A 13,106-nucleotide genomic window follows, 5' to 3' on the forward strand; every position below is an offset into this window, starting at 1 on the left:
ACATATTCCTTTGAGACCCCATAATAAGTAGAACCTACTTCACAAATTCAGCTCATCTCCATGAGGCACTCCTCCGTGGGCACTTTGGTCTTGGCCGTCCCCAAAAGGAGATGGATGCTCAGGGCAGCTCAGCGTGTTTGAGCTGCCATCAAATCTTTGTCTCATCAACTTCCATTGTTCTGATTTTACCCACCTCAACAGCCTCTGCACCCTGAGCAGGCTGGCAGCTTTGTGAAGTGGCAGTATTGTGGCCAGTGAGGTTTATCCAAGGCATGATTATTGCTAACTGAGGTTAGCCTCCTAAGTCCCTCGATAGTCAGAAAATCCACTGGTCATACAAATGTGAGTATTCTGGTTACTCAATTATTTCACAAATGAATAAACAAGTTGGTGTTCAGCTTTTTAATATCAGTGCTTTGAGCTTACTTAACACGAGTCTGCCTCCAAGAGACAGGGGCAAAATGAAATTTCCAAGCTTGTAGGCTGAGGCTGGGCCCGGCAAAGTTGCCAAGGGATGGAGGGCCACCATGTGAGGCCTCTGGGGAAACACCGGGCAATCTCTTCTCTCTGCTGACAATGGACAGCTGCCAGAGGGCTGTTTAAATTTTTTCACATACTTATGTTCCCTATTTAGACTCACATGCTTTTTCTTTCACAGTGCAAATTTCCAAAAGGCAGCAATTATCCCTGATGGATCTTGTAAATCTCGCACAATGCTGAGTGCAAAATGTGGGCTGAAATTCTAACTAATGGGCAATTGGTTTTCACCAGAGACCACATTTTGTCTTTCTAGTTGTACTGGCCCAAGAAATAAAATGTTCACATGACCTCGTAAATGCAAATAACCCCAAACAGCTGTAGTTATTTGTTTATCAGTATGGAGCTGAGGTCCACAAATCCCATCAGCATTTATGGAGTCCTTTTGGTGTGCACAGATGACAGTTGGGCTCTTTGAAATGGCATAAAATAGAAAAGCGGTAGGGAGGAGATACTGATGAGCTACTTTTGGGAGCTGAGTTCATGAGGCAGCACTCGCTCCCCAGTTCTGTAGAATTCAGACAGAAGCATCACACAGTCAAGTGTGATATCTGAAGAAAAGCCCACGCCTTATTTTTTTTTTTCTCTCTTGGTTTGGGGAACTTCAACTATGTGTGTATTTATTATTTTATTTTATTTTTTAAATAGCCTTTGCAAAATATGTGTGTATTTTTAAAGAGTTAAATAACATGATTATTGTGAATACACTAAATAATAGGGAATATTTCAAACATGGTTGCTGCTCTCAACAGCCTCTTAAGAATAGGCTTTCTTGTCAGGACAGAGGCTTACATATTCTTTTTCTCAGCTGCAGGGTAGCTCACGGGAGTGAGGGGGTCCTTGTTGTAATGCGCAGGGGAATCTCCTGTCCAAAAGTCTGGATTCACCTCCATTGAATGACAGAGTTAGAGGTCCATGTGCCCTGATAGACCTGCATGGCTTTAGCTGGAAGTTATAAATGTAATGTGGCCCCAGCCAGCAGCAGTCCTGCCAGCTCAGGAGCCTGGGTGCTGTGTCACTGATACGGGAGTGGGGCAGGGAAGTGCTGTGCTGGGTAGAGAAAGTTGGGTCCCTGGCTAGGTCTCCACCCCCACAGACCTAAGTGAGGACAGGCACACCTGCTTTCACGCCCAAATGTTGCATTTTCCAAGACCACCCTGGTCTACCACACCCCCATCCTGGGCCTATAAAATCCTGAGACTCAGCGGGCAGACACACAGCATCCAAATGTTGAGAGGGGCACACCAGTGGAAGAAGACACAAGCAGCTGGAAGGTGACAGGAGGTTTAGGTGGCACGCCAGTGAAAGAGCACATCAACAGACGCTGGCACGGGGCAGGCCATCACCAGTGGGAAGACGTAGAGCTTGGCCAGGGCAGTCAGAGGAGAGCCAGGGCCACCAAGTGGCCCAGGTGCAGGGGAAACCATCTCCCTCTGGCTCCCTCCTCGGCGGAGAGATACTTCCACTCAATAAAACTTTGGACTCATTCTCCAAGCCCACGTGTGATCTGATTCTTCTGGTACACCAAAGCAAGAACCCAGGATACAGAAAGCCCTCTGTCCTTGCAACAAGGTAGAGGGTCTAGCTGAGCTGGTTAACACAAGCCACCTATAGACAGCAAGCTAAAAAATCGCTCTGCACCACACTCCCACTGGGGTCTCAGGAACTGCTAACATTTGCCCTAGACATTGCTGTGGGGTTGGAGCCCCACTGCCTGCCCCTCTGTATGCTCCTCTAGAGGTTCGAGCAGTGGGGGTCTGAAGAAGTGAGCCTCTCCCCTGCCGCACGCCCTGCGACGGGGAAAATGGAACCTTTCCCGTTCCATCGCCATCATCTGTCACTCCCTACAGCAGTGACTTCACATGGCAGAACCATAAAGATGAGGGACTCTCACATAAAACAGACCCTTCTGGCTGAAGCAGGAAATCTCCTGCCCTCAATGACTGCTGACTCTGTGGTTTGGAAGTCTTATGTTATTTTTAACCTCTCATTTTTCTGCACTTTCTCTACTTTTGCGACCAGTGGCAAATCCATATGAGTCTGCAAGAAACTTGATTGTTGCCTCCTCAGAGGAGGAAATTCGGCTAAGGGGCAGAAATAGGTTTAAGGCAGAGGAAGAGACCAAGGCAAGTTTTGGAGCAGGAGTGAGAGTTTATTAAAAAGTTTTTGAAGGAGCCGGGCGCGGTGGCTCACGCCTGTAATCCCAGCACTTTGGGAGGCCGAGGCGGGTGGATCACGAGGTCAAGAGATCGAGACCATCCTGGTCAACATGGTGAAACCCCCGTCTCTACTAAAAATACAAAAAATCAGCTGGGCATGGTGGCGCATGCCTGTAATCCCAGCTACTCAGGAGGCTGAGGCAGGAGAATTGCCTGAACCCAGGAGGCGGAGGTTGCGGTGAGCCGAGATCGCGCCATTGCACTCCAGCCTGGGTAACGAGGGAAACTCCGTCTCAAAAAAAAAAAAAAAAAGTTTTTGAAGGTTGGGTGCGGTGGCTCATGTCTGCAATCCCAGCACTTTGGGAGGCTGAGATGGGCAGATCATGAGGTCATGAAATTGAGACCATCCTGGCCAACGTGGTGAAATCCTATCTCGACTAAAAATACAAAAATTACCTGGGCATGTTGGTGTGCACCTGTAGTCCCAGCTACTCAGGAGGCTGAGGCAAGAGAATCGCTTGAACCTGGGAGGCAGAAGTTGCAGTGAGCTGACATCGCACCACTGCACTCCAGTCTGGGCGACAGAGCAAGACTCTGTCTCAATAAAAAAAAAGAAAGAAAGTAAAGAAAAGTTTTAGAGCAGGAGCAAAAGGAAGCAAACTACGCTTGGGAGAGGGCCATGCAGGTGACTTGAGAGTTCCAAGCGCCCATTCAGCCCTTGGCTTGGGGTTTTGTACATTTTCTCCTCCTGTCATTCTTCCCTTCAGGTGAGCTGTCACTCAACTGCCACCGGCCCAGTGTCAGTCAGCATTCGGTTGGAGACTGCATGCATAGTGCATTTACTGAGGTTGTATGTATGTTTTCCCGGGGTGATTTTTCTTTACCGGTGGAACGTCCCCAGAGGAAGGTCATACATCCGCAATTTTGTCTCTTAGTGAGCAAACATGGGTCTCCTTGCTCAATTCTTGAGATATTAAGAAGCTGCTGATCACCAGCTTGAGGTCTTTTCTATCTATGGGGAAAGTGTTTTCAACTGGAGCTGGCTGTGACCAGTGATCATTTCAGAGGGTTAGTTTAACAACCAGCTGACCATCTCTTGCTGCTTGCCTGACATTCCTGCGGGGGTAGGGGGGCCATCTCCTGTCTTGCAAATGTCTGCCTAACTACCTACTTTAACGCTTTCATTTATAAACTATCTCTTTGTTAGAATTTTCTACCAAGCTCAGTATTAGTAACTGAAATCTTCTTAGAATTAAATTCTTTTCCATTTCTACCTGCTTTTGTTTTTGATTTTGATTTTTGCCCCCGTTTCCTGCAGACTCTGTAATTGAACTCTCCCTGAGGCTAAAGGAGGGATGGCAGAGTTCTGCTCTTGCTTCGGTTGCCCTAGAGGAAGGGAAAAGGGCTGGTCCAGCCCATGTCTGAAACTAATTTTGAAATCTTCCAACAGTTGGGAATCTGATCAATCGAAACACAAAGGGGAAATGAAAGCTTTTATCCTAATCCATTTTCAGCAAATGCATTATTTAAAAAACATTTAGTTTCCAGAGCTTCAGACAGAAATCCGCATAGTTTGGGCAAGCACAAAGATAAGTGATTTTCAGATGTTAATTGTAATTGTTTCCTTTTCACCGAAACCTTCACAAGCAAATTCTGTGAGATCAGACAAAAATTTTGGTAGGCTTTTTCCAAACTCTTTTTTTTCCTTGTGAAAGATGTGATATTTTCCAGCTGTGTTACAGCTCCAGTGAAATAATTACCTCCAACTGGCAAGGTTAATGGACAACTCAGAATCTGTGTATTTAATTCTAAGAAAATTTCAGCTGCTAATCCTGTACTCCTAGGAAATTGTAACAAAGACATATTGTTTCTAAATGAAAGTATAGAATTGTTTTTCTTCTATTTATAATTTAGGTTCCAGGGGTACACGTGCAGATTTGTTACATGGGTAAAATGTGTGTCACTGGCATTTGGTGTATGAAAGGTCTCATCCCCCAGGTAGTGAGCATAACAGTACCCAATGGTTTTCAACTGCTTACATGCCTCCCACTCTCTCCTCCCAGGCAGTACCCAGTGACTATTATTGCCATTTAATTTCCATGTCTATTCAATATTTAGCTCCCACTTATAAGTGAGAACATGTGGTAGATTTGGTTTTCTGTTCCTGCGTTAATTTGCTTAGGATAATGGCCCCCAGTTGCATCCAGGTTGCTACAGAGGGACATGATTTTATTCCTTTTTATGGCTGCATAGTATTCCATGGTATATATACACTGCATTTTCTTTATCCACTCCACCATTGATGAGCTTCGTGGTTGACTCTATGTCTTTGCTATTGTAAATAATGCTGCAGTGAATATCTGAGTGGTTGTGTCTTTTTGGTAGAACAATTTATTTTCCTTTGAATATATATCCAGTGATGGCATTACTGGGTTGAATTGGAGTTCTGAATTCTTTTTTGTTTTTTGAGATGGAGTCTTGTGCTGTTGCCCAGGCTGGAGTGCAGTGGCATGACCTCAGCTCACTGCAACCTCCACCTCCCGGATTCAGGCGATTCTTCTGCCTTAGCCTCCTGTGTAGCCATCACACCCAGCTAATTTTTTGTATTTTTAGTAGATATGGGGTTTCACCATGCATAGTTCTGAATTCTTTGAGAACTCTTCACACTGCTTTCCACCGTGGCTGAACTATGGTATATTCCCACCATCAGTGTATAAGTGTTCCCTTTTCTCGGCAACCCCACCACCATCTGTTGTGGTTTGAGTTTTTAATATGAGGAGCAAATGCCATGCTCATGTCAGATGACCTCAGCCTGTCCTTTCTTCCCCAGTCTTTTTAATAGTAGCCACAGAATTTTTCAAAAGTGTGATTCAGGCCAGATGCAGTGGTTCATGCCTGTAATCCCAGTACTCTGGGAGGCCAAGGCTGGCAGATTGCTTGAGTCCAGGAGTTCAGCACTAGCCTGGGTAACAGCAAAACCCTGTCTCTACTAAAAATACAAAAAACGAGCCAGGCATGGTGGCACGTGACTGTAGTTCCAGCTACTCAGGAGGCTGAGGCTGGAGAATCACCTGAGCCTAGGGCGTCGAGGCTGCACTGATCCAAAATGGTGCCACTGCACACTCCAACCTGGGTGACAGAGTAAGACCCCATCTCAAAAAAAAAAGGTGTGATTAAGTTTCTGCTACTCCCAGTCTCATCCCCAAATCCTTAAACTCATCTTGTACACTAAAGACAAGTGACAATTGGAAGTAACTCTTTGTCACATTTTGTTATCCTTGACGTTGGAAGAAAAGGAAGACTGCACAGACAGAGCTGCTGTGGACGTGGCCTTAGCTAGTGCGGGTGCTCTGGCCTATCCTCGCAGAGCTGGTTAGGCTCCAGAGAAGCAGGTGCATGTCAAGGGCCACCAGGCCCAGGGTAGTGCCATTTATCAGACCCTGCCCTGCAGCCTGGGGGAGCTAGTTTCTCTCAATCCACCCTGGCTGACTGGGGAAGAAAGCACAGGTTGAGGTCATCTGTCATGAGCATGGCATTTGCTCCTCATTGGCTCACAGAGGCTTTCTGGGGGCTGCCTCTCATGGCCTTTCATTAGGCCAAAGGCATGGGAGGAAGACACTGGAACCAGAGTCAGCACGTGTGCCATTAAATCTGGATTGGCGACTTACTGTCTGTGAGATCTGGGGCAAAATACTTGAAATCTCTGAGTCTCAAATTCTTCATTCTTAAAATGATGAAAATGTATGCTGTTTTGAAGAATCTGGTGAAGTAATAGAAATGGAACTACATTATGCATTTTTGAATCCCTTTGTAAATGTCAGATTTGTATAATTGTTGCTAATGAAAGTCTCCTCTAGCAATAGTTCAAAGGCTGCCAACAACTGAGTAATATTTTTGACGTGAATCCAGTATCCTCCTGGCTGGAAGGCTGATTCTGAAGGAAAATGAGTTTCCTCTGAGGAACTTGGACTAAAATATTAAATTTATTGAATTAGTCATGTAATGCAGAGTGAAATGCCACCCAGGCAGCACCTAACATGCTAGGCCAACCATCTCAAGGTTTTCTGATTATTTTATCTTTAAAATGCTTAGCAGTGAATCAGGGGCAGGGACAGGGAGGGTTAATATTAAAACAATTTTTGTAGCTGCTTATCTAAAGCATTCTTGTACATGCACGTGAACACACACACAATATTGGGATGAATATACACAGCATGGAGGAAGAAATGAGCCCATAGATTTGCGTGAAGAGGCACAGGTTGAGGACTGTGATGAACCAAGACCTCTTTATAGCCATGGGTGTTTTTCTCTTGGGGAGTTTTCACGTTCTTTCACCCATCTTGTTTTTGGTGGGAGATATTGCTTTGATGGAGTGGGTGCTGGATGTGTTACCATTCTGAAACTTGGGCTTACCACGAGCAAGGGAAGCAAAAAATGGGAAAAGCAAACATACTCTTGAAATGACAGCTTCTAGCAAGTCTCTGCTGTATCCCCCAAAACTCCAGATGTTTTTTAAGGAAATCCAGGCTTTAGTAAGAAACGAGGAATGTTCTGGAAACATTAAGGGAGGATAAAACCTCTGTTCCTACTTGACCTTTCACTGCCCTGAAGGAAGAATTGCTGAGCTATGCAGAGAGAAGGGAGAGAGCCAAGAGCTTGAATAAGAGAGCAGGCGTCCTGGAAACCTCGTTCTACCATATTTACCATTTACAATGGTGGTAATAAGTAGGTGCTTCCTTTTCAAGTGAATGTGATTTAACCTTCCAGCTTCTGTATGGTATTCGTGGAAAGGGTTATTGATCTAAAGAACTACTTCTATTCTATCTTGGAAACCTGAGTCCAGATTTAACACATTAGGAAGACAGTGTAATATTCAAAACCGCGTAAAACATGAAACATTCTTACCCTATACTAAACAGATTATCAGAATTTACAATAGGAAAATGTATTCATTCACCCATTCAGCAGCTAATTGATGCATGATGTAAAGATGCTTATAAACTCGTTGGGGAAAACAGTTACCAACACCGTGTGCCAGGTGTTTTGATGAGGGTACACACAGTCAAGGTGGAGAGGTGGAGGGAGACAGGAGGTGAACATGGAGGACTGAGCAAGGTTTCCCAGGGGAGAGCATCTTAGCCCTGTACGAAGGCAGACTCACCGAAAGTGCCAGGCTGTGACAAGGGCTTGTGTCAAAATGTAAATCAGTACACTGCTTCCTTCATCCAGGGAGTCTCACTAAAAAAGAGAATGAACTGAACTGAACAGTCTGCTTTGAGATTTAGTTTACTTAGGTTCTGAAACAAGCTCGTCTTGTCGTAAACCAATAACAAAGGGTCCTGGCCAGCAGCTGGTGTGCGCACCATACTTTGGGCATTGGTGCTAAAAGACAATCAGGAGTCATCCAGGGGAAAGGGAAGGAGGGGTGCCCACGGAGAGAACAGCAGGAGCAAAAGCCGAGAGGCAGGAGAGGGACTTCCACATTAGGAGAACTGCACAATAATTCCTCCAGCCCCAGACGGTGAGTGGCCAGAAAGTTCAACAGGGGCCAAGATTATTTTAAATTAAGGAAGCATGGACTGAAAGAAATCTAATTCCTGCCTTCATCGCAAGCTCACGCCAGCCTCCAGAGAAGAGTCTTCCCGAAGCAAACATTCATCAGAGCTCTCACCCTTGAGGCCAAAGGCTGCAATCCCTCCAGAACTCTGTTTCAAAGAAGCACCAGAAACCTTGCATTTAAGCCGAGAAGAGCCCAACAGCGACATCTATAGACCACATCTACAACTCTTGGTTTTGGAAAAACTGAGTTTCTATGTTGAGTTGCCAGAGCAGTGAGAAGGATGTACCCGCTTTACAAAGAAAGAGAAGGAGGGAGAGAAGAGTTAGAGGGTTAGAGTTGCCCTCGTCCACAGTCTTCATCTCTGAGATCAGATATCAAGTGACCTGTGTGTGAATGGAAAAGGGTGTAAACGTTACTTTTAGGACCACTACCATTTTTTTTTTAAGACAGTGTCTCACTCTGCTGCTCGGACTGGAGTGCAGTGGCACGATCTTAGTTCACTGCAACCTCCGCCTCCTGGGCTCAAGCAGTTCTCGTGCCACAGACTCCCAAGTAGCTGAGATTACAGGTGCATGCCATTACCGCCCAGCTAATTGTTGTATTTAGAGTAGAGATGGGTTTTCACCATGCTGGCCAGGCTGGTCTTGAATTCCTGATTGCAAATGATCCACCTGCCTTGGCCTCCCAAAGTGTTGGGATTACAGGTGTGAGCCACCATGCCTGGCAAGACCACTACCGCTTAAAGCTTGACTTAGCTTTAAATCCTTAAACAAGTGAGACTCATTTATTAGCTTCTTTCTTGTGGGAACAAAGACATTATTAAGCCCATGTTAGTTTTCAGGTTCTCTGAGACAAAAGTGGAAAGTCAGGAAGTGAAAACACACATAAAACAGGCCGGGTGTGGTGGCTCACGCCTGTAATCCCAGTGCTTTGGGAGGCCGAGTCAGGAGGATCGTTTGAGGCCAGGATTTGGCTGCAAATTTTCCCCTACAAAGAACACCTCTGCAGGGCCATTTCAAAATATGGCAAATAAACATGTTTTTCAGGTAAAATATTTTGATTTTCTTCCTTGTCTCATAATGTTATGACAGAGTCAGCTTAGAATGTAAGTCATGATATATAGGGTTAAGTAAAAACCCATTGAATGAGAATTTATGATTTGTAGGGCATGACTCCCAGACTGCTTAGATAGGAACTTGAGCAAGATAAAAAATTCAGAGCTTAGTCCTAGGTTTCTTACAGCTTCTCTTGGGAGAAGGGCTGGCAAGGTCTGAATTGGACATTTTAAGCCCCTGGCCTTCTCTCATTTTGTCCTGATGTGTGTCTAGCCCAAAGAGTCCTCAAAGCCAAATTAATCCAGAGTTAAGATGTATTGGAGGTTAAATGACCAGAAGGGCAGGATTGGCATTGGGAAAATATCTTTTTCTATCTTTGATTAAGACTTCTGTTCAGGAACATACTATCCTGGAATAAGGTGGGAGCTTTTACAAGTCTTTTGAATGCCATTAGATAGAATTTTAGCAGCCTAGAAATAGATAGCTCTGAAGGAGTTAATTGCCTCTCTGGGTTTCAATTTTCTCATATCTAATGTGAGCGTGTGAGTTGAGACATTCTCTCTCTCTCTTTTTTTTTTTTTTTTAATAAAGACGGGGTTTCACCATGTTGGTCAGGCTGGTCTTGAACTCCCGACCTCAGGTAATCCGCCCACCTTGGCCTCCAAAGTGCTTGGATTACAGGTGTGAGCCACCACGCCCTCTAAGATTCCTTCCAATCCTGAAATGTTGTGACACTGTGCACACAAATAAATAAGTTCCCCTTCTTTCTCATCTATGTGGACTATCTTGGCGGCTGCCCAGATCTAATTAGCATTTTTGAAGAAACATGTAGTGATGGACCATGACATACCTGGTGGATAAACTGATAAGCAACAGAACTTTCTGGGAATTAGAGGAGCCGAAGTGGTGAAATTTATCAGATATAAAACAGGAAGGAAATGAGTAGTTTGGGTTAATGTACTAAAGACCAGTGGAAGGGTCCAAGCTTAGAATCAATAAGTGCGAGATTACTGAAAGGCACTTTTTAAACCATGGTTTTTCAGCCTTGGCGCTATTGACATTCTGGGCCTGAGAATCCTTCATCGTGAGGAGCTGTCCTGTGCTTTGTAGGCTGTTTATCAACATCCCTGGCTACCACCCATGAGATTATCGCAGCATCTTCACGCCAAGCTTGACAACCAAAAACATCTCCAGATATATTCTGGGGTGCAATTTCAGCCATCCCCTCCATGCGAGGACACAGACTTAAAACTCTCAGACTTTGCAAAGAGAGGCATTCCTAGAGACCTTAATTTTGTAATGAGCCACTGAGTTAAAGTAAAATTATAGAAAAATGTTTAATTTATTTGTAAGTAAATTGTTAGTTGGTAAAAGCAAATGGAATGAGATTAATTCCAACAAATTTAGGTTCTCTTTTAACTATGTATGACACATAATCTTTAAAAGAGGTGTTAACATTTAACCTTTTAATGTGATTTAAATCAAGTATCTCTGTATCAGTCAGGATTAAGAAAGGGACAAACCATCCTGGGTGTTTCAAGGAGAAAGAGATTTAGGGCAGGAAACAGGTGATGACAAGACTGGTTGGAAAAGTGAAGGAGTAAAAGTCAATCGCCCAGGCTGGAGTGCAGTGGCACAATCTCAGTTCACTATAATCTCCACCTTCCGGGCTCCTGCCTCAGCCTCCCAAGCAGCTGGCCAACACAGTGAACCCGTCATCAGGCCTGGCTGATTTTTGTGTTTTCAGTAGAGATGGGGTTTCGCCATGTTGGCCAGGGCTGGTCTAGAATTCCTGAGCTCAAGTGATCCTCCCGCTTCGGCATCCCAAAGTGCTAGGATTGCAGGTATAAGCCCCTGCACCTGGCCCGAGATGAAGGCTTTTTAAAATTGTTTTAATCGTGTAGGTGACGGCCATAGACAATAATGGTTATAAATTTTTTAATTTCAAAATTAAATTATCTGAAAATTAGCGTGATCATTGTTCCGACATAATCAAAGCCTTCTTTTTCTGTTCTTTTTTTCTTTTCTTTTTTTTTTTTTTTTTTTTTTGAGACGGAGTCTCACTCTGTCACCCAGGCTGAAGTGCAGTGGCACGATTTCAGCTCACTGCAAGCTCTGCCTCCTGGGTTCAAGTGATTCTCCTGCCTCAGCCTCTCAAGTAGCTGAGATTACAGCTGGGCATGGCTAATTTTGTATTTTTAGTAAAAACAAGGTTTCACCATGTTGGCCAGGCTGCTCTTGAACTCCTGACCTCAGTCAATCCACCTGCCTTGGCTTCCCAAAGTGCTGGGCTTACAAGCATGAGCCACTGCACCTAGCCTCCAGGTTTTGACTATTATTAATAAAGCTGCTATAAACAACTGTGTATACATTTTTACATGAACATGAGTTTTAATTTTTCTGGGATAAATATCCAGGAGTGTAATAGCTAAGTCATGGCTGCATATTTGGTGCTTTTAAAAACTGCTAGGTTGTTTTCCACAGTGGCTGTATCATTTTACTTCCGCCCCCTGAGTTTAAGCGATTCTCCTGCCTCAGTCTCCTGAGTAGCTGGGATTACAGGCATGGGCCACCACACCCAGCTAATTTTTTTATTTTTAGTAGAAATGAGGTTTCACCACATTGGCCAGGCTGGTTTTGAACTCCTGACCTCAGGTGATTTGCTGCCTCAGCCTCCCAAAGTGCTAGGATTACAGGCATGAGCCACTGCACCCGACCAACATAGACTTTTGAAAACTTTCTTTTTTGAAGCAGTAGGAAATTTCTGAAACAAATTTTCAATCACCAAGGGAACAAAACATTCAAGACCCTGATTTCCTTGTAAAGAAAATGTGTCATTCCACCTCATGAATGACAACAAGCAGCATTTAAATATTTCATCTAAAGAATAAGAGTTCTTGGAATTAGCCAAAAGGAAGCTACATAGAACACAATGTGGTAGAATATCAAAAGAATGACATCACAGATATAGCTACAGGCTCCTGTGTTACACATTTAGTTATTCAGCAGGTAACTCAGTGGCTACATTAACTGTTAAAGATTTTTTTCTGTTATGAGAATATAAACTGCATACCAGAAAAACAATTTTTCTCCTCAAGACACAGAGTCACTAAATTAAATATGTTTTGATATTAAAAGATCACCAAGAGTTATGATAGACAAAAGCTAGACAAAGGATGAAATTTTACAATGTATACACCAATGAAAGAGAAATATTCATCATCACTAGGTAACTTGAGCTAGTAGCTGGTAAACAGCAGCAGAAATTTGGAATCTGATGTTGGAGCAGTAAACACCGCAGGTCCATCTGTACAGTTCACAGGACCTTGTCTACACAGTAAGCATCAAGAGTTTAGCTATGGTTTTAGGTTACATTCTCAGGAAGCTTTGAAGGTTCTGCCTGTTTCATAGTGAAGTTTTAAAATCACTTTACTGAGGGGAGGATCCAAGATGGCCATTTAGGAACAGCTCAGGATTGCAGCTCCCAGTGAAAGTGCAGAGGGTGAGTGGACGCCGCATTTTTATTGCCCACAGACTAGGAAATTCCCAGGCGGAGGAGCTCCATGGGTCACCAGCAGGGCTGTTTCGGCCGGTGCCGCTGCTTTGCCCCGCGCGGCTGCTTTGTCGGTGCCCCGAGCAGAGGTTCTCCGTACAAAATACACCGGTCTGGGTGCCCTTTAGGCTGGTGATTAGAGCCACGGGAAGTCGCCCATTCGTCTGTTTAAAAAGGGGACTGAGCAGGGAACCAGGACAGTAGATTCCAGGGCAAAAAAAAAAAAAAAAAAAAAAAAAACC

The 13,106-nt window shown here is 44.3% G+C and overlaps 1 pseudogene; it reads left to right on the forward strand.

Moving 5' to 3' along the window:
* The first annotated feature begins 225 nt into the window (after window positions 1-225).
* Window positions 226-379, forward strand: LOC116526196 (annotated as a pseudogene).
* Window positions 380-13,106: the final 12,727 nt, after the last annotated feature.

This window comes from Sapajus apella, unplaced genomic scaffold (genome assembly GCF_009761245.1).
Source record: "Sapajus apella isolate SASKATOON/1434 unplaced genomic scaffold, GSC_monkey_1.0 scaffold49, whole genome shotgun sequence".
In the NCBI taxonomy this organism is placed as follows: Eukaryota; Metazoa; Chordata; class Mammalia; order Primates; family Cebidae; genus Sapajus; species Sapajus apella.